Genomic DNA, 22,639 nt, shown 5'->3' with positions numbered 1-22,639 from the left:
AAGGCAGAGGTTATTGGGTTGGCTCAGTTTAATTTGGGCAGGAATTTGCGTGTGACTTGTTTATGCCCCAGTGCACTGTGTGCTTGTGAAAACACACACTGTGGAGAGGGTCACCTTGCACTGGAACAGGAAACAGGGTCTTTATCTGAGTATCTGCTCAGGCTTTCGAGTTTTCCTTAACATTTCTCTGTGACAAACAACCTCCTTTTGATTTTAGCTCCTCTGCATTAATATGATTCAATTTTATCTCATTTCAGTTGGACCTCAAATCCTTTGGCAAATAGAAAAAGCTCCAAACACAGAGATTTTGAGAGCCAAAGCACGTTTTTTGCTCCTGAGAATTGATAGACCAGAAGTGAATGTCAAAGGCAATAAAAATTGTCCAAACCCATAGTCTTTAACTCAGACACTCGACCCTGCTGACAGCAATGCAGGTTAACTCACCAAGCCCTGCCCTCCATGGTCAGCCCATGTTTTCAGCCATGGCCAGGCAGTTCTGGGCAGTTTTCATCCAGGACCGTGTCTGTGTCTGCAGGAATACGAGCTTGGACAATCCCTTGTAACTTGGTCAAACAAAGACACTATTCACAAGTTACAGACAAGGACAGTGTGATTTAATGCAAACGAGGGGTCAGTAATTAACTGCAAATCCTCAAGGTTCATGGCCCCGGCGAGAGCTCCTGCACCTCAATCCTATGGCAGGACCTTGTTGCTTTTCCAGGTGTGACAAAGGGTTTTAGGAACTCCTGCACTGAATCACCTGCTGAGTTTTTCTATGCCAACTGCAGTCATTTGGATTTCCTAGATGTAAAGCAAGATGGGATGGGAATCAGTTTCCTGCCATATTCTCATGCCACAAGTGGTGATACTAACCGGGCTTTCAAACCACCATCGCTAGAGGAGGGAACCTTTTGTGTTAGATCATTTGCACATCAGGCCATTAACCTTTTTTCTTTTCATGAATAAACAAATAAAGCAGGATAGCACACCACTGACAGTGTGGGACTTCCTAAAAAAGGGAGATGAAGAGTGTGTCCTCTTGATACTCTGAGCCCATCCCTTTATCTGAGTGCCACTCTATAAAAATCTCTTAATCACTATTCTTCTCCTGTCCTGCAAATGTCACACTAATGCAACTTTTCACTGTAACAGCTTCTTCCCCCAGGGCTGGGCTTACCTCTGTCCCCCAAGGTGGGTTAAGGAGACCTGTCAAAAATCAGAGACGAGTCTTTTGTCCCTCTTAGATCCCATTTTGTGCTGAATACATCAGACTTCTCTCCAGATGAATGGACAGGTGTATCTCTTAGAAGGGCTGGACTGTCTTACACCTCCAGTTGTGCCTGCTGGGGAAGGTGTCATATTCCCACTGGGCATCAGAACCATGGAGCCACCTGTACTCCCATGGGTTGATGGATAGAGACTGATGGATTCTGTCCTCTCCCCTTTACTCCCAAGCAGTTCAGGGGAAAATTGGATAAGAGGCATTCTTCAGTGGATAGGAAGGAATCAGTTAAAGTAAAGGTGTTAAGTACACTTAACCTTTTCTGCTTTTTAATTAGCCAGAGGAGGATGTTAAGTTTTACTTTACTGCCTGTCTAATGAACTCCACAACATTTCACTGCCTGCTCACCCCTAGTCAGGCACATCATGTACTGATAAGTGCTGTGACATGGATGGCATGGGCAATGCCTGCCTGGAGCTCCAGCTCATGGAATGCAGGATGTTGGATGCGGATGCACAACCCCACCCGGACCAACGTGGAGCCCCACGAGGAAGGATGTGCTGCTGTCAGCACCATGAGGTGCTGCCTTCCCCAGCATTGCTCGTTGTTTACCGTGTAACTTAATGCATCCTATATAATCTGATTTTCAGAAGTGCTGGGGACTTGCTGGCTGAATTCCTGCCTCTGTCACAGCACTTATTTGGCATCCAGGTACAGATAAATTTACTAATTCTATTGAGGCCAGAAAAAATTAGGCCTTTAGCTTTTATAATCAAAAACATCAGTCTGAAGGTTCAAGGGAAACAAATGAAAAATACTGCAAATGTGAAAGCGAATTTACATTTTTGATATTAAAATGCATCAATAAATAACATTTGGTATAATTCTCTGCGTTGCTTATGCAATAAAAGCGAGCAAGGATATACAATTTTAAGGAAGAGCCCTCTGAAGATGCAAAAATGCTTTGGAAATAGAAATTAATTACAATTTACATCATACTAAAGTCAGAATTATTACTCCACCTTTTCAAATTACGGATTAAAGAATTAATCCAAATTCCACACGGAACTGGCACAGACAAGAACAGATCAGGGACCAAAGGCATTTCTTCTGAACATAAAATTCTTTTTCCTCTATAGTTCAGCTCCACTTCACCAAGGTAGAGTTTAACTAGGGACAACATACGATGCACAGTAAATTTCTATGATGGCACCATGTGCCTGAGGATGCAATTCCCAGTAACTCCTGCCTTTATGGTGTCTGCCTGATTAAACAGATCAGGAATGCATAGAGGGGAGCATTACCTTTCAGATGTTAACAACATCTTTTATTGCTTTTGGAGATCATCAGACCATAGCAGGGTTGTCTCTCTCATTCCCAGCAGTGAGCAAACATTAATGGCTACGACAACAGAACCCCTCACTGGGACAATTCCTGCTCTTCTCAGCTCTGATCCCACATGTGAACTGCATTTCCCACGAGCTGGTCGCAGCAGTTCTAATGCAAGTGGGTACCAAAGGATGCCAAACCCAACAACTTTATGTTTGTGCCTCAAAGAATGGAGCAAATAAATCAGGATCTTCAGCAACCTGTGGCACCTCAGCACTTTATGGGGTCTTTTTCATTATCCGGAAAATGAGGTGACAAAAGCATAATACTGACTTAGCCTTGAATTCCCGCCTCCCTCATCCCCCACCTCCCTCTCTGCTTCTGCTCTTAGACCTTGCTCACACCCATCCCCATCAGCTGTCTGAACCCAGTTTGACTGATGATTTTCTCTCCACGTTCTGACCCCAAGGTGAACACCACTAATCAAAGAACTGCTGTGAGAGACAGAAATGTGCTTTGGATTAAAATGTATGGAATCTGCAAGTTTCTTACCAATAAGTATCTGGAACACAGTCATCAAGTCAATACCAAAAGTCACGACCGTTCCCCAGTTCATCAAGTTTAACCTTTCCCGAGTGATTACCTGTATTCTCATAATTACCTGTATTAAATGACTGCACTGAAGCTGCAACAAAATAAAAAGTAGAATACAGGGAGGCAGGTTTGAGTGCTGAGTCCTCCAGCACAGGAGTTCTCCCTGGAATGTATGGACCAGATCTCCATCCCATTCACACCATGTTGCCTTGGCAACACAGACACCATGAAGAGCCATCCTGCACAGCAAAGCTGGCTGAAATTGCTCAGTGGAAACATCATAAATTGCTTTTTCAGTAGACTTAAGGATGTTATATTTGTGGTTGAGATACCAGCAAAAAAACAATCAAGCAACTGAAAACTGTTTCCCCTGTTTGATCTTTTTTGACCCTAAAATGTTAGAAAACGTTTAAGTACTTGGCCAGTTTAGGACAACTGAGTCTAGGGTGCCCAAACAAGTTGCATCAGAGAAGGTGAGAGTGGTATGTTTCTGCAAATACCACACAGGCAACCCTCTGCAGCTTTACATCAACACCACAACAAGCTCTTCTCCTGGGAAACGTTCCCATGTTTATTTTACTCCTCCAAGTAAAAAATGTAAATGTATTTTTTCCTCTACATTTTCTGCCTTTGCTTCTCTGTGTTTTGCAGAGCATTTGTCACCGTGAAGAGTCCCACAGCAGTGCTGATCTGTAAGTGTAATCCAGCCTGTTCTCATGGGGTGCCAGCCCCAGAACCCACTCAGGAATTTGGAGGAGAAGCCACCACCAGTGAGTGCTCTGGGAGAGCTGAACTCCCACACAGTGGGAGTAAGAAACCTTCTGGTTTAGAAAGTGAGTGCCTGGTGCTGCCAGACTGTGCTCTGGGCACGGGACAGCCAGAGAATCATAGAATTGGTTTAGGTTGGAAAAGACCTTTAGGAAGGTGGAGTCCAACTGTTAACCCAGCACTGCCAAGCCCATCCCTCATCTTCCACCTCCTCCTTTCTCCTCTTCCCCAGCAGGAATCTCAGCTCTACATGTAAGATTGGAATCCCAGAGCAGGGTGGTGCAGGGAGAAGTTGCTGTGTTGGAAACTCACGACAAACACTCACCACCCACGTTTTGTTGTCACTACTCCCTACCTTTGTTCCCATTGCTTCTTCTTCAGAAGAAAAGTGCCTCTATTTTAAAACTCCCAGTCAGCCTACAAACTTTATCGAGATTGGAAAATACACCACTGCAGCTGGTCTCCTCTGCAGACATCCCCGGGCTTACCCCCAACCTGGTTTTGGATCAGATTCCTTCCTGGAAGGTGCCCAGCACCAAGGCTATCAGAATTAAGGTGACACCAGCATCATCTGAGTGGCCATCCCCTAGCATGGGCTGGTGGCCAGTGCTGGGCAGATGCCCTGGTCCCGCTTCAGCGGTCTCCGAACTCTGCTCCTGCTCCAGGTCAAAAGAGAACTTCCCTCTGACTGCCTGATCCCATCACTCACTGGGGACTGCTGGAAGTTGGGCTCTCACTTGTCCTGTAGTGAAAAAAAATGGGCTTTCTGAAATAATTTACTTCCATAGTTTTAGTGTCAGCTCTGAAAAGACTGTTTAAATTACTGCAGGTCTCCAAAGCATCACCCTGATCAAGCAGCTCAGCGACCTGCTCAGATAAACTTTCCTACTGGAAAGCTGGATGGAGACTTGCTCCTGCAGACACCCTGGGAATGAGGAGAACACCACCTGTGCACCCCATACCAGTGTGATGGAGAGCTGGAAGCACCACTCAGGGGTGGTGACAATGCTGCTCCACACATATCCAAACTCCACTCCTGGTTTCACTTCTCTGAAGCACTGAGAGGGATTCAGGATCAGGCTCAGCTGGCAGACAGTCTAATAGGTGGAGAAAAACCAAACTCCTTAACTGAAATGTCCCAAACTGTCATGTTTAGGGGTCACAAGTGCTTTCATTCACAATCACTTTCCCTCTAAGCAGAAGCACACACAACTCAGGAAGAGACCTGCTCATGGGTGAGGACAGTGGAGATACATCACTGAACATCTCGTGTTCACTGAGTCTGAGCTCGAGCCCTTCAGCATCACCCAGCAGCCAGCACAGCCCTCAGCCAGACAGAGCAGCCTCCACAGCACTGGAATCTGGCAGCCAGTTCTGCTCAACTCCAAGACGTGACAGGGAGATGCCAAATCCAGGCCAGACTTCCACCATGTGGCCCCAGTGTCACACAGCTCCTGACACCCAGGCTGGCTGCTACTAAACCAAAAAAGAATCAACTTAAAGAAACATGCTCATGACCTCACATAGGAGCCATTGGCTCTACATTGACCACCATTTTTGGTTTGTTTTCCCAAGAAAATCTTCAAAATCTCACACTTTCAATCCAATATGAGCAAGAAAACTTTCTGAAATCTCAAGGACATATAAGGAAAGGGAAAACTGCAGCCTACAGGTCTGAGCCAGTGCTACTTTTCACTCTCTTGAGGCGTGACAAGAAACAGCTCCTAGTTTCTGGTTCCGAGAAAAAAAATAAATCGATTTTTAACTTTAGCAGCTTTCCGTGTGGCTGCACTGAATAACACATGGCACAACTCTGCGTAGTTGTGTAGTTACCATATGGAAATGATGAATGAATATGAAATGGAAGGAGCAGCAAAAGTCATTTTCCCATGGCCTTGAAATGCAATTGCAGCTCAACTAGGAAGGTGAATGAGAGATCCCAGACAGCAGCACAAACCTCCATCCAGTTTGTGCACAGACCAAACAAAGGGGCCCCAATAGCTGACACTTGGACTTGAGGACCTTAAAGGTCCTTTCTAACCAAAATGATTTTATAGTTCTAGGTTCTAGTATTCTATTATTCTGCTCTTGTATTAAAAGTTAAGAGCAGTGCATAAATTAGGGTTTTTTTTTTCTTTAGAGGATGAGACTGCTTTGAAACTTCAGGTACAAGTTAAATTAGAAGGAAGTTACTTCAGAAATCTTAGAGCAGTATGAAACGGTTGCCAACAAGAGAGAATGATTTATTCATGATCTGCAACAAACTTACGCAATGAGAGGAGTTCTTCTCCTTTCTCTCCAGGCTGTGCAATCTGCCTTGACACTTGACCAGTCGAAACTCCATTAAGAGGTGCTTCATTATCGATACTGTAAATTGATTTAAGATTAAATTTATTACACATGCCCAGCCATGGCAGCCTCCCATAAGCACCTCTCCTGGACAGCCTTCTGCTGCTCTCCAGCCACAGCCATCAGTGCTCTGCCAGCACAGACATGCAAATGAGCAACTTGTTACTTACTGTAAATATCTTCATTTTCATGTTTTGGTGTGTTGTGCTGTTTTTAATATAGAAAAGTAATTGCACCCAAAACCTCGTTCAATGCCTGGCAGTATTTTGGACCATTACACACAAAAGCTTCATGGAACAACTGCCATTATTTTGCTTTTATGCTCAAAAAATTTTTCCAAGAGGTTGAGGGTTGTTTTCGGGGCCTTTTTTTCTTCTCTGAAGCCATTATTTGCCCCCAGCTGAGATTAATAACAGCAGTTTATCACACCACATGCACTCATCAGCCTAGGGGAATACTCCCTGATTTGTTGTTTTTTCTCTTTTCTCCCATAAAATGCTTCATCAGTTCTGACGATGTAAAAAGTAGATCAGGAGTGAAAATTGCAGTTACCACATGATCACACTTCCCCATTCTCTGGGATGGAGTTTGAGTATTGATTCCAGTTATTTTTGTGATGGAAGATTTGCTTGAACTCCTACTCAGGTCAAAGGAAGGATCCCAATGGACTCAGTTGGCCCAGGACTTAGGGAACAACTTCCACCAAACTTACAGAACCAATTAATTTTTTAAGGTCAAGACTTTTTTTCAATGGCAAAATGGCTTGTCAAGTGAATACCATCCACAGAAAGGGTTTCTGCAGAGAAACACTTTCTTCTCTACTGTAGGATGGCAGCCTGAGAAGGGGAATACCCAGAAACACTGCTGTGGATGTCCCTCCCAGAGAGCCCATCCTGGCCCCACCTGGCCCTGGGTCCCCAGCCATGTCATCTGGGAGCCCAGGAGGAAGTGTTGGCCATCAAACTGCAGGTGCAGTAACAAGCTCAGGCTGCAGAGGAGAAATTCCAGCATTTTTTTGCACGTTATGCAAATTTTCCACCACCATGTCCCTGCTTTCTGGGTCAGCCCTCGCCTCCGGCTGCAGCGAGTGGCCGTGGGCTGGAGCACAGGGCTGAGGAACACACTCTGTGCTGGGGGGGAGCCTCGTCTTCTAGCAGGTAGGTCGCACTTGTCTTCATCTGGGCGCATTTTTGGGAAGCACCAGTGCAAGTATCTTTCAGATAAGCCCATGGATCTCAAAGGATGCCATTCACCAGATGCTTTTCTGCACAAAAACGCATTCACCAATTTCAGTAAAATCTGCCAGGCAGATAAGACTTAATTTTTCACCACCTTGTAATACTGGTAATGATGTAACTGATAAAGAGCAGAGAGAGAAGGAGTGAGGCAGGAAGTGAGAACAAATCCCCTCCTGCCCTCGGCCCCAGGAGCGACGTGCTCAGGGCAGGCTGAGGAAGAGCCACCAGCACGATGACAAATGAGGGTGCTAGAATCTGTGTACGACAAACAGTCAGATGATGTATGATTTATAAAGTGTAGCAGCACTCTTCAAAAGGCTGCTAATGTCAGAAAACCCACTCAGGCAGGAAAACAGTGTTATTTAAGGAGTATCCCGGCTCCGTAGGCAGAAGGATGGGAGGGAAGTGGCTGTCTGGCATTGTCGCATTTTGTGACTACGAGTGTAAGGGGCAGGTCAGGAAACAGCAGAAGGGAGAATTTATACCCTGAATGGTAAAGGATAAGCTGTGCAAGAAAAAAAGAAACCACAAAATGAGGAAGGAGGTAAAATATAACAGTGGCAGCCCAGTGCAGGAGAGTGCTGGGGGACAGGCACAGCAGCCCAGGGTGAGCCCGCTCAAAAGCCACTGCACTGTCACCTGCCAGATCCTCCTGGCCTCTATTTCATTTTTATCTAAAAGTCCGGACAGTAATAGCTCCATTATTTTGTAAGAGAGAGGAGTTTCTGGGAAATAATGGTAGTGACGACCTCCACATAAACTGAATCTGTTTATATTTCTAGCAGAAGTACTACAATGATTATTTCTGACAGCTGGGTTGTTGAACAACTTTACCTGACACATTTCCACATCCATCCCTGGCAGGAGCTGCTTTTGCTTGGCAGCAAGTGACCCTTGTCTCCACAGGATATCCTGCTCAGGAGTGTTTGCACAGCTTGTACCCCCCGCCCTGTTGGGGTCCCTGTTACACACAACCCCCTGCAGCTCCACAGATTCTCCCCACAGTTACAAAAGCCAGTTTCTCCAGCACTACCTTCTGTAGGTCATTAATCAAGAACTTCAATTCCAGCAGACACTCCAGTAAAATAAATGGACAAATAAATTCTTTCTATCAAGGAAAAGTGATTCATAACCACTTTTTGCTTGTATCCACAGTAATGGAGGAAGATGAAATTCAGCCTTCTCCAAGTATTTTTTTTTTTTGCTAACATTATGAGACAAGTATATCATTAGCTACTTTCTGCATTGAAAGTATAAATACAGAATAACGAAAAAAAACCCTGTTCTGAGAGTTCTTATTGGTATTTTAGTGAATTTTTAAAATCCCCATCTTTGAAACGATAAAATCACATTTCATGTTATTCTTCAACTTGGAATGTTTTCAAGGGACCAGTTTCATTTTTCTGTATTTCCCACAGTCCATCAAAAAAATGCCATCAGAGAAACAGCAAAGTTTTGTTCTGGATTTCAGAGAGACTGACTTTTAATCTCCGTCATGACACTGATCTATGCCTCAGCAATTCAGTTAATCCCCTTGTGTGTCTATTTTCAGTCCTTTCAGTTGCCTACCTTGCCTGCTTAATATTAAAGTTTTCCAGAGCAGGAAATACCACTTACAGGATTTCTGCAGCACCCAAAACATTGGGCCCCTAATCTACACACTAACACAAGGTAAATGGCTCATTTCCAGGTTTGGTAGGGGTTTTTTTTGTTTGTTTGTCTCACTTTTTTTGCATATTACAATGAAAAGAAGTTTTCAACACAGAAAAGACAACTGGGCTGATTAAAGACAAACCCCTGGAGAAGGACGAGCTCTGTTGCATCTTTAGGGATGCATTTAGAAGTTATAGCTCCCTTCAGCAGCTGGGAAGAGACTGGAATCTATTATTCACCGATCAAGTTGTCATCGCCTAGAAGATTAGATGGTGGCCCAGGAGACAGAGCCAGCGTAAGTTTATAAATTTCTCAAGAATAAATAATAAAAAATAAAGTTAAACTTAAGGAGGATTTGGTCAGGGAAGTGGAGGGCATGGGGAGGGAGAGAAGGCATCGGAGGGCGAAGGACGGTCACCAAGGCCATGTGAGACATGATGTGTCACAGTAAGCAAGATTTGGACACCAGTCCTTGAACACTATCACAAGTGAAACTTGAAAAGCACAACTGAAATAAAATTATAATAAGGTACATCACCAGCCCAAGAGCAGTTCTTGGCATCCTCTGTGAATATGAGAGGCCAGATGAAGTGGAGACCCTCGGTATGCTCCTGCTCCTTCTTACGCTCTGGGCTGGAGCGGAGAAGACACTGATATAATTTGTGGGTGACAGCAAGCTGGGAGTGATTGTGAGAGCTCTGGAGGACGGGACCAGAATTCAAAGTGCTCTTGACGCTGGTGGGAGTGCTGTGAAATCAGTGAGATGAAATGCGGTGAAGGCGTTACAGAGATACTCAGAAAGGAGAAATCAGTGCGCAGGCAGAAAATGGAGAACATCTGGCAGAGCAGCAGGACAGCAGGAAAGGCTCCTTTGGTGCCTGAATACAAAATAGCAGTTTTCTAACAGAGGCTGACCTGCAAGGGGGGCTGCCATGGGATAAGGATCAGGAGAGGGCTCTGGAGACCAGCTGCTTCAGAAGGGCTGCAAGTAAGCCCCTGGTCAGCTGCCACCCACCTTTGCTACTGGAAATGCTGCATCACTCCCCAGTGCTGACCGTGCCCAAAGACACTTCCCCGTACTCAATAATGTTTTCTGTTTACAGGAGGGGAGGGAACTGGGAACCCACAATTTGGGATTGCTTGAAGCAAACCACTGTGGGCAGGAGACCTTCAAGCACCCTCACATCTTTACCCCCCAAGTCCCTTGGATGACCCCAAAGTGGCTATTGATGTCTCTTTCCCCAGAGCAAACCCAGGTACCCTCAGTTAACAGTGAAACAGAGGAGTAAAAGAAAAAGAACTGACTATTTAAAATGTCTGTTTTCAGCAAATATGTTACAAAAACACTTCAGATCCTTCACTCTGAGTGTCCCATTATCAAAACACATACAGTTGTCTCTCAATCCTTAATACAGTCAGAATTATCTTACCTGTCCTCTCCATTATTCTTGGTGACAAGTGAATGGTATAAATGCCCCACAGCTCTTAGATAAATAACTTCCCATACAGATTAGGTTAGATGATGTAGTGCTAACAAACACACCCATGAAAAGAAAACAGACGTACTAATCTATAAAGATTTAGATGAAGGAAGAAGCCATCAATCTGTCAGGAGTTACCAGGCTGTGTTTCTCCCAGTGTTACTACAGAGATTTCTTTTTAAGCTCTCTACCCTTGCTCCTCAGGAGATTATGCAGGAATTGCAGCTGGAACACAATTTTTCCAAAAAAAATCAGAGATTTACCAAAAAGGCATCCATCTCCCAAGTGTGGGAGAATGCCTTGACAAGGAAACAGTCTTCTTTTTGAAACTTCTGTTTCCCTAATTAAGGAAACCTTTACTGTGTATTCAACAGCAGGAATAAGGGGGAAAGAGACAAAAGCAGCATTCCAGCACTGCTACCAAAATAAACAAACATGGGGCTTCAGAGAAGCTGTGCCATGTGTATTGATAAACATTTTGGTCTGTTTTTTGCTCATTTCATCCCTTTCTTTCCTCTCTGTCTTAGAAGCCCTTTGTTGCTTGCCCAACCCACTCAGCACTTTATAACTCAGCCGATACCACACCAGGATTTGCCCTTCCCTGGGTGGGCTCTTCATCATCCCCGGGGAAAGGAGAAATCCAAACCAGCCTCTCAGCTCTTCCCCATCTCACTCCAGGACCACCCCCCACTCCAGGGGAGCCTCAGCCTGGGTCTCTGTCCCCACCACAGGGCTCAGCCCCCCTTGCACGCCTGCGATCCCGGGGACACCGAGGGACACGGTTTCACTGTCACCCCACTCTGCTCTACGCCAGCTGATATTGAAGACAGCCAAATAAACAGAAAGCAGTATTAAACTGTTTTAAAAGCTCTAAAAACAACCCCCAAGTTTTCTTCAGGCAACCGGTGCCACTTTCAAGCCTCACAGATATTTCAGGCGCCCGGCATTTCATTAAGCTGAAAATAGGGAAAAATCTGTGTGCTCACGCAAAGATTCTTTCTTTTTACTGGAAGTTATGCTGCTTAAAGTCTGCCTTTTTCTGCATATGTTAAGTAAGTGATAATTCACACCATGTTTCCTTTAATGAATGAGGAGAAACGCCTTCCATTTCCACATCAATTAGAAACATTTCCACACTAAAAGACTCGATAGTTATTTGCTAAATTACAACGATGCAGCTCTAGTCTCACTGATGCCAATGGATTGCTCATGTGAGTGATTTCCAGGCAATGTGATTACGGGGTCACTTGCTAATGGCAAACGAGACAACACCTGCAGAGCGCTGCAGGAAGAGTCCCACAAAGCTTTAACACCCATGGCCAGCTCTCCACAGTTCCTTCCCACGTCAACACAGGGACACCTCCTGGCACAGGAGGGTGCTCCCCCGGGACGGGCACTCCCACGTCTCTCTCCAACCTGCTCAGGGATCCAGCCCCCAGCACCTCTGTGCTGAGGTGCATAACAACCCCTCTCCAGAGAGGGAGGATTCTACAGAACATGGTGTTCAGCTCCTTTCAGTCCAAGCAGCTAAACTCTAGTTTGGCAATTCTTTAGCTATATCATTGCTAAACAGGCATGAAGCCAAACCCAAGTCCTTTCAGGACATTGGGTTGACTGGAATGAGACTGAAATGACAGAACTGTAGAATGGGTTGAGTTGGAGGGGACCTTAAAACTCATCCCATTTCACCCTCCCCTGCCATGGGCAGGGACATCTTCCACTATCCCAGGTTGCTTCAAGCCCCATCAACCTGGCCTTGAACACTTTCAGGGATGGGGGAGCCACAGCTTCTCTGGGCAACCTGTGCCAGGGCCTCACCACCCTCACAGGGGAGAATTTCTTCCCTAATAAATACTGGATCTCGTAAGCTGTAAATTCTTCCTTCCAATACACTTCTAAGTACAACCCAGAGGCAGATGACTTTGAAGCAACTTCACAGTTTAGTGCAAATAGAAAAGGTGAAACTAGGTGGATGACAACCCCTTTGTCATTGCACTAGATTAAAATATACTCATATTCATACTTCAAATAATCATTGTAAATTTCCTATTTCCTACAAAGTCGAGTTTCATTGTGCCACTTTTCCAGCAGGAGTTAACAGAGATTTATATGGTTATCTGGTTAGTACCTGCTCCACCATGCACACTCACTGGACGTCCACAGAAGTAACTGTTGGCTTCCCGTCTCCTTCTTAGTCCCCCTCTGGAATGCTGCAGCCACACACAGGAAACCCCAGGGACAGGACAGGAGAGAGAGAAAATAACAGATTCTCTGGGAGATCTGAGTGCAGGATTGACCCCACATTTGATGTTGACCGGGACATCCATTCTGCAGCCGTCGGAAATCAGATCCTTTGGCTGTGTTTTACTCAGCCCCTGTGGATGGAGCTGGTGGCATTCCCTGGCTCCACACTGGGGTATTTGTTCAGAATTGACTCCTTGCAGAAAGTACCATCTTCAGTCACAAACAATTCCTCACAGCAACATGAAATTCCTATGAACTGTCATCCAGCTGCTGGCCAACCTGCAACCAGCTGAGTTTGCAAGAGCTGATCAGATCAAAGACTGAAGTGCAATAGCCCCAGGCAGCAGAAAGTACAAAAATGTATCTACGTCAATTCAGTGAATATTAATTCTACCTTAAAAATAAGCTAGAAAAACAGGAAAATAACACCTGCATCTCTGTGAATGCTCTAAGATAACCCATGAACTACATGGCTATGGCAGAACAGAGATGGGCACTGGTTTATAGGGCGAGCTATATTGTTCTGCACCTCCCTGAGCATATGGACAGATGGTTTTGACATTAGTGCTCACTGTGTTCAGGTTTGTCTTCAATCAATTTCAAAATCCAGTGTATTCAGACACTGTTGAGTTCCTGCAGCTTTGAGTGTAATATGCCTGGTCTTGCTTGGAATGGGCAATGACATTCCCTCTAACAGACCTCTCCAATGTGAAATCCTTTGATACACAATAAAACCGGATGAGCCACTGGTTGTCCAAAGAAGTTGTGGCTGCCCTATCCTGGAAATGTTCACGACCAGGCTGGACAGGACTTGGAGCAATCTGGTCTAGAGGGAGGTGTTCCTGCTCACGGCAGGGGGACGGAAAAAGTTGATCTTTAAGGTCCCTTCCAACCCAAACCATTCTGGGATTCTCTGACAATGAAGCAATAAGCAAATTCTCTGCATTTTCAGAGAGCTGTGGATATGTGCCTGTGCAACAGTAGATGGACTTGCTCCCCCAGCAGGCCCCTGTCACTCATGAATTCAGCAGGTACCTTGCAGCAAGGCTGGCTTTGATGCTCTCCAGCCCCCACTGCTGAGGGTGTGTTTCACTGCTTTGCTTTCAGCTCCTGACCCATGCTCACCTGCAGACCTTGCATTAATGGGGGAAACGATCCCGTATTTTGCCAGAGCAGGGCTCCAATTCCATGCCGGCAGTAAACGCGTTTGAATCTGCACAGCCTCGGCGTCAATACCACTCTCATCACAAAGTCAGGTTAATGAGCACAGTTCATCATCCCCGTCCCTTTGACTCCTTCTCTCCTGAAGGGAACATAATGCATTTAACATGTCAGATATTTAAAGAGTTCTTTCATGTGCAGTCTCAGTTCATCGCTAATAAAATGTGTTTTACTCCGCTGTTTCATTCCCTGTGCATTCCATGCTGTATTGAATTTAAGATACAGCCTCTCATCACATTTCTTAGCAGAAAATAGACATCTGAAGACTCATCAAAGCCTTCCAGGCTTCCAGTTGCCCTCTGTCAGGTGCCATTAAACAAGTGCTGTAATGAAGAACAGCACCAAGCACAGGCAGCAACACTGGCAAGACCCCCATGAGGATCCTCCTCTCTGGAGCAGCTCCTCAAACCACACTCCAGGCCATGAACTTCTTCAACCACCTCCTTTTTGGCAAGGCAGAGAGTGAGTGACCCGACCTCCCCAGGGCAGATGTTCACTGCAGGAACAGTGCCGAGCAGCCTGGTTTCAGGGACCAAATGCTCATCCCAATGTGCTGCTTTTCCAAGAGAAATTAATTCCTGAGATGAAAGCATCACTCACTGGTTTTCAGTCTTTGCCTCTGACAAGTTTTTTTAGAAAGACACAAACTTGAGGCTGTTTGTCCTAAGCCAAATGAACGTCATTCATCACCTTTGGAGAACCACCATTCACAGCAAGTTAATGCCTCCCAGAGCTTCTCAGTTGCAAATTCCTTTCTAATACAATGTTAAAACCAACCTCTGAAATGCAAATAACCCAGCAACCTCCACAAGATGATTTATGCCATGCCATCGTTTGCATGCAAATAAATTAAAAGAAGAAAATGTAATTTAGGGAGAACTACATTGTATATTAAAATAAAAGAGTGACATTATGTCTGCAAAATGGAGCAAAAATGTCACTGCCATTGCTGATGGAGCTTTAACCTTCCCAAATGTGGAAAAAAGGATTCTGATTTATTTATTTTGATCTTGCATACAAACCATTTTATGGCTTCAGGCACATCCGGAAAAGACACGTATTTTTGATATCTTTATGTTGGTGTCGTTTCAATGGAAGGCAGAAATTTTGACTCTCAGTTCATGTTTGAAAAAGCAAAGGAGACTGAAGAGTCTTTGGTAACAGCAAACCAACCCCAATGCCTGCACACATGCAGAGCACGGGATGTGCTCTTCACATGACAGGCTTCCCACCTCACGGGGTCAGAGTGTGTTGGGCATCAGTGGGGTGTGGAGTCCCTTCCTCCTGTCACCAGGCAGCAAATCAGGGCACAGTGAGAGCTCGGGTTCCTCTGGTGAGCTCCCCGTGCCTGGGGTAACTGCACCTCCCTGCGTCTCACTTTATGGTTAATGTTAACAGTTGGAGTTTTGTTCTGCTCTATTAAACTTTATCAAATGGAGGGGAAAAATCTATTTTGATAAACTGAAAGCCAGATATGGGAGCTGTGCTCCGCTCAGCAAAAACTCCCCGGCAGCAGCTTGGCCTCACAGCTCCGCCAGCAGCTGCACTACAGCTCACTTTGGACTGAGAGCTAAATGGGGAAGGACTTATGGATTTGTATAGTGCCACTGTGCAGGGAGTGCTCGGCTCTAAATCACAGCACGAGGGGATGGCAGACCCAGCACGGGGAGAAACACTAAAGCTTCCTCAAAGGATTGGCTTCACAGTGCACAAATCTGAGCCAACTCGCACTACTCTGAGCCCCATTAAGAGCAAGGAGCTTGTCCTAAGCTGTCACCAGACACTTCCAGTTCAAGGATGCCCCGTTCAGGCACGAGGCCACGCCAGCTCAAGGCGGGAGGAAAAGGCTGCAAGGAGCTAAGACCTGACAAACAGCTTGTGCACACAACCTGGGAGGGCTTTGTGGCCTCACATCCACATAAATCACCAATAGCAGCTTATAAAATCCCAGGATTGATCTACAAGGCTCTCCAAGTTTCATTTTAAATCACAAATTTCATGCAAGTAAAGACATGGGCCTTAGTTTTATTTTTATTACTACTAATAGCAGTAAGAAAGTGCTGTGCTATTAAAAAGCAACAGCTGCTTACAAATGAACAGATCTTTTCTAAATCAGGGTCATTTCTCCTGGAACAGTAAGACCCTGTCAGATAATCATAATCCTGACAGAAAAATGGTTCACCTTCACTGCTGTCCTCTAAGATAGTAAATCTGAGACAATCTGTCCAGTTCTTAAAATATAATTCCTCTTTACTAGAACTGATCTTCTAAAATAGGCTGGGGGATGTGGCTCCTCATTTCTTCTTTTTCTCTACGTTTTCACTGGTGAAGCCTCAAATCTGCTCATGGTTGTTTTGTTCATTCCCCGGTATGGATGTTTTTGCAGGAAGGAGAAGTCTTCAAACAGAAAAATATCACAAGCATCAGCCAGGGACTGCTAAATCCCAAGCTCCAACTTGGATTCTGCCAAAGAGACAATGTGTGGCCTTGGGGAAAAACCACCTCTCCTCCCTGCAGGTTCTCCATCTGCTGCTCACTAATAAAACAGGATTATAAAACTGCCCCATCCCAAAGGGCAGGTAAAACTATGAAGGTGAAAATTGTGTTACAAGCAAGATACACTATTATAACACAGCAAACCCCCTTTCAGCCTCTCTTCTATTCAGTATGAAGCAGTCCCATTTCTAAACAAAAGCTGTGGAACAGCTTTGCCATTTGCACAGACTTTTTTCAGCAGGCAGCAGATTAAAGTCGAGAGAATAATCCATAGCAATTAATTTATTCAATGAATTTAGCCTCATTTTCTGTTCCTAAAATGTCTGCAAGCTATTTACCATTTTTGTCGTGGTTTCCTCATTATTCACAATTATTGCACCGTAACTCTTGGTCTGTAAATTACTCTTGAACAATTGGCTGAGCGTGTTTTAGAAGCTATTTGGGTTAGTTTCAATTTAATGCACAGGGCACATTGTCCCTTACTCTCTACTCACCATTAAGAACAAGAATAAAGGGAATAGATGTGGCTTGGATCCAAACAGCTGCATTCACCAACTCTGCCCAAAACCACCCAGGTCGCTCTCCTGAGATTCTTGGTTTCTGCAAGAGAGAAACTGGAGCCCACTGGAGAGTCACCCCTACACTGCTTCATGATAGTGGGCTACTTCCATTCCTTGGCACATGGAGAATTCCACTTTAAAACACACACCTAGAAAAAAAAATGCATTTTTTGAGAAACTGAGCAGTTTTGCGTGTGTCTGAATATTTTCTTATGTTGGTTAAAGTCTATGTTTTCACAAACATTTCCATCAGCATAGGGAGCTAATGTAACATTAACAAATACCCTTCAATTTCAACAACAACAACAACAACAAAAAAGGAATCCTTCAAGTTTTGTTACCAGAGAGAGAACCAAGTGGTATTTTAACAAAAAAAAAAAAAGGATGGGGTTACTGGTGGGTGAAGGGGATGCTGGCAAAGTCCATGCAAGTTCCCACCAGACAGGCTTCACAGAGATTCTGAGACATTTTAGCATTTTAATGTGTTATTGGCTTAGCAAATAAATAAATTGCAAAGTGCCAAAAGAGCTTTTGGAAAATACATTAAGGCAATTTGCAAATAATTGCAGTGAGCTGGGCTATTATGACTTTGACTTCTGAAGTATAAAATCTCCCAGAGATAATGATGATAATCATATTGAAAATAGTTGCCACCCTTTAATCTTCTAAGACTAAACAGAGATCTTTGGGAATTTGGGACCCTGTCACTCTAATTGAACATCTGACAGGAGGATAATGAGGGTGGATGGTAGAGGGGTCACCTGGTTGTCCGTGCAGAATCCATCAGCTCCCGCTTGGCATCGCGCGTGGCAGCCGGTTCATCTCCTGCACAGGCTTCTCATTTAAACAGCTCCATCGCCAGTAAAAGGGCTGTCAGAGAGACTATTTCCAGAACAGATTTGGATCTCAGCACCTCGAGCTGGGCATGAAAAGATTCACCGTCCATTTTACAGGCAGCTCAGGAAAAATGGCACCAAAACCCCGGAACCGAAGTCATTTAACTGATAATTCTGTCAGATGCAGGATCGCTACCTGGAGCTTCATTTTTGTAAAGAAAACAGAAATACCTAAAAAATCAGCTGTGTAGAGCTGTTTCCAGCAGAAACCTCGTTCTGACCCCCCAGCCCCCTCTCTCACAGCACAGATCTTTTCTTGCCCAGCCATTCCCCAGGCCCAGGCTGGCAGCCAGGACACTGCTCCTGCCCACAGGGAGGGCGATGCTGGGGCACCTATCCACGTCCTACAGCATACCTGGGCACTTGGAGTGGGGTCTCAGCACCAGCAATGGCCTGCATACATGAGAAGGGTCCACGGGAAAAGTGCAGCAAGGCTCCTCTGTGGGCAGGAAGAGATTTAAGGAAAGAGAGAGGGGAAAAATCCAAACTGCTGCTGCTGTTGAGTTAAGGGAGGTTCTCACAAGTGGTTTAACTCAAGAGCCTTGGAATTCAATGAAAAATCAGACTGACTTCAGACAAAAATCAGACTAAATCCACTACAACCTTTCAGTCTGGTCTCCATTGCTGGAGTCCTTGTGCAGGTGGATCTAACTCAGAATTCCTGTGCTGGCAGGGAAGGGAGAGCTGTCCACCTTTCTGCACAGTGTGCATGGTCTCCATTGAAGGACTCTGGGAATTGAGAATCCAAAGACTAAAAAGGGTCTTCACAGATCTCAGACATCCCTGTCATCTCCATGTTGTTAGAGTTTAGTTTTCCCTTATAAATAAACCTGATCACATGACATCACCAGCATTTGAAAATTGACTTTTTCTGGGTATCATCATGTCACTCTCAGCAATTCTGCCTGGGACGTGCTGAATGGACCTTCCAGTTCTTGGTATTTGTAGCCCTGAAATGCTCATAAAGAGTTGTATTTCCCTTTAAGTTTTTGTTTAGCCAGGCAGTACATACTTAATTCTTTTATATGTCCCCATAAATCCTATCCCAGCTTTACCCATTTTTGTCTGCTCCTTGAATTATCGCCATCTCCCCAGACCTGGTGTGGTGAGCAGGGCCCCAGTAGACAGTGACAAGGGATGTACATGGAGAGACAACTGCAATTGCTCTGCACTCAACACCTGTAACCCAGAATTACATTGTACTTTCTTTCAACTCTCAGTCTCAGAAGCAGAATTTAACCTACCATTAAAATCCCTCTGAAAGCCTGTGTTTCCCGTGTGATTTGCCTTCATCATATGGATTTGATTTATATCCTTGATACTCCAGATCCAACAGCCGATGGGAGAGCTTGGCTGTAGGGATGGGAAACGCCTCCCTGCAAGAGTCAGGTCAGGATGATGAATTTTAATTCGCTTTTTCTAAATATCTTTAGGTTATTTTCCCCAAAAAGTGGGCTGACAAACTTCATCTTCTTTAGTTCTCTGGCAGTAAAGCCACAGTACCAAATTTGTTGTGCCTTCCCTCCCACCCACCAGCTTACGATCGCAGGGGACCAGCCAAGGTTTCCAACACGTTGGCGTGGAAAGCACTGCCAGCCTTCTGCTGTTCCAGGGAAGGAAAGCTGCGGGGTTTGATAGACAGCTAGATAGATGGATACAGCCAGAAATATGTTTAATTATGCAATGTCACATTTCGGAGTTATTCATACTGTTCTCCCTTTTTGGAATAACAAAGACACATTTGAAAACTTGAGTTAAATTACAATGAGGGACCAAATCTATTCATTTGGACTATTTAAATGGATGGGTTTTTACTTCAGTAGATGTGGTCTTGACTATGCAGCATAGCTCAAGTGATGCTGTTAAAATCCTTCATCCATCACTGATGTGTTGAAAATTAGCCAGCCCAAAGCTGCACACTATTATTACTTAATACATGTTATCTGTGATCAAAAACACAATACCTGATACAAGTCTTTAGGAATTTGCTTTTAAGCTTCATTGTTATGGGGATTTTTTTACTGAACAAGTCAGGCATTATGCTGGGTCATCAGAAAAGCCATTGAACTTTGCATTTGGAGCTAAAATAGAACTATTAAAAGTTCCTCTCCAAGCCAGTTTATCTGACAAACTTATCTAAACCTTCACAGGATTAGTTATGGCATTCATCTGCCAATCCTAAATGCCCACTTACCACTGCATTGGAGAGCCTGGCACAAACACAGGGTCCCTCCTGCAAACCCAAGTCCAGAGCTCATCCCAGCACCCAAGAGCTGTGGGTCCATCTCACCACTGCTGAATGTTCCCTGGACCTACGAGTTCAACCCAACCCGTCCTCGGCCTCAGGAGGACATGGGGAGCACTGTGGGAAGGCTGGGCTGGAGGGCAGGGGCTGGGTCCTCTCACCTGGGACCTGCTCAGCTCAAGCACTCTGGGGCTGAGCTCTGCCCATCACACCAAGAACTAACACACCTTCCTTGCTCCAAGTGCTGCAAGCCAGAAAACAAGAGCCTGTGCCTTCACCTCTCACTGAGATTTCATTCTCCTTCTTATTTCACATTTCAAAAAATAACAGAGATGTTATTAAGCAAAATTAAAGACTCACCTTATGTACCTTCATGGATCTCATTAATTGTTATATCAGGTCTGCTGGACAATGAACAAGGGCTTTTACCAGAAGGGGGTAAGATCTCATGAAGTGACAGCTCTTACAAATCACTGCTGTTGTCTCCAGCACAGAACTGCGACACTGCCAAAGCACAAGAATACACGCAGTGAGGAACATTGATTTTACAAACATGCAATTCATCAAATGACACAAATCAGCTAAATGACATGAAAATATATCTGGAGACTTCATAATGTCACCTTCCATCCTGATGGGGTTTGACAGACACTGGCTACAGAGAGCTGCTTCAACTTCAGAATACCATTGCGGAGTAAGATTATTCTATCACTTTAATAGCAGCTATTTTCCTGTCTCTTAGGGGTTTTCTTTCCTTCTAATTTTACAACTGTTAAACGAGTGACATGCTTTCCACTATTCTAGTTAAAATTGCATCCCATTCTCAAATCAAAGTACATTTTGTTATACACTGAGGAGGAAATGGAAGAATTCCTGTTTGATCACATCCAATGAGAGGATGGGAAGGAAACTAAGGTGAAGCAAGCCTTCAGCACTCGGTTGTCTTGGGTGAGGAGATAGTGAACATGAACCTTGTCTTCTGCTTCACTTACAGTCCATTCTGAACCACGTGTCCTGTCTCACCTCCCACACAGACTCCCCTTCTCTCAGGTCCAGCTGTAGGAGTGATTTGGGACTTTAGCACTACTCATCCATGTATCTCTGAAGTACTCACCCTCCTGCTGAAATCACCAGGCTTCTCAGCAGCTCCTCAGAACCCCCCAGTATGTTTCCAGAGCATTCAAGATATTTAGGACCTCATCAGATAAACCAGATGTCATATGAACCTGCTGTCACTTTGGCTGATTTTGGGTGAAGAGAGTGCAGCTGGGGCAGCACTGTCCAACACATCTATCAGGGCTTACTCCTGGCTTAACACAGCAGAACTGAAAGGTTTTTGAGAAAATAGAAAATGATCATTTACCTTGTAAACATAAACCTTGGTTTCTGAGGCAAAAGTGTTCTGATGGAGGTTACTGCTGCAATTGAACCCCTCTGAGGGAGCCTCCAAGTAGCAGCTCCTCAGGAACGTTCTCGGGGGGTCTCATATCTTCCTAAAGTTTTTACTCTCCTCCTTCTGCATTTTTTATTTGTTGCTATTGTGCTAGTCAGCAGTAGCTTCACATATTTCTTCTCAGACAAGACTGCATAGATAATAGAACTATTAAAATTATTCCAATTTAGATCAGAAAAATAAAATCGCCAAAGTTTTCTCTTGCCACTCCAGTTTCATTGCATAGAAACTCCTCAATATATTTAAAAGCTTGATCTAGTTTTTATCATTAGTATCAAACTTGATCTGCAGCAAATGAAAGAAATTTACACTAATTTCTGATTTGCTTAACAGCACGCTCAGCTCACCCTAAGTGCCACGAGCCTCATTTTCTTAATAGTACTTTTTCTGCAAATCACTTTCACATAATGAGAGCTGAAATAAAACTTTTTCCACAAAGACAAAAATTGGTAGAAATAGATTAAATTGTTTGTAGCAGCACCCTTAATGTCAAGGCAACTATTAGTCGATAAAACCCAAAATTTTGAAAAAGGGTGTCAGTGAAATTAAAACCTTACAAAACTCAATAATCATTATGAAGTTTATTCTATGTGCTTTAAACTAGGGGGGGAAACCTGGGTTTTTCTGTGTTTACATTGCATTTCCCCTCACTTAAGTTGCCTTGGGAGAAAATGAAACTTTCTATAATATAATTCCAAATGGTTACTGTTGAAATGATGAAATGAAGTTTCCAAAAAGCTGCTCTAGTCTAGAATAGCTCAGGACTTCATTAGATAAGCTTCCCACACAGTACCTCAGATCCCACCACTCACAGAGAACTCCCCTTGGAAAGGCTTCACATTGCATGGGAATAAATTCAAATATATGTTGAATATATTGGAAGGACAAAG

General features: G+C 44.4%; 1 long non-coding RNA gene across 1 annotated transcript; it reads right to left on the bottom strand.

The window, feature by feature from the left end:
- Positions 1 to 17,101: 17,101 nt before the first annotated feature.
- LOC127473966 (uncharacterized) lies at positions 17,102 to 18,468 on the bottom strand. The gene is made up of 3 exons (XR_007905642.1): positions 18,407 to 18,468; positions 17,917 to 18,074; positions 17,102 to 17,304 (listed from the first exon to the last, which is right to left on the bottom strand). It is a non-coding gene; the product is annotated as an uncharacterized LOC127473966 (long non-coding RNA).
- Positions 18,469 to 22,639: the final 4,171 nt, after the last annotated feature.

This window comes from Manacus candei, unplaced genomic scaffold, assembly GCF_025592945.1.
Source record: "Manacus candei isolate 608988 ecotype Guabito, Panama unplaced genomic scaffold, ASM2559294v1 h1tg000037l, whole genome shotgun sequence".
In the NCBI taxonomy this organism is placed as follows: Eukaryota; Metazoa; Chordata; class Aves; order Passeriformes; family Pipridae; genus Manacus; species Manacus candei.
Note: the sequence above shows the minus strand (reverse complement) of the source record. Positions and strands in the feature narration are given on the sequence as shown.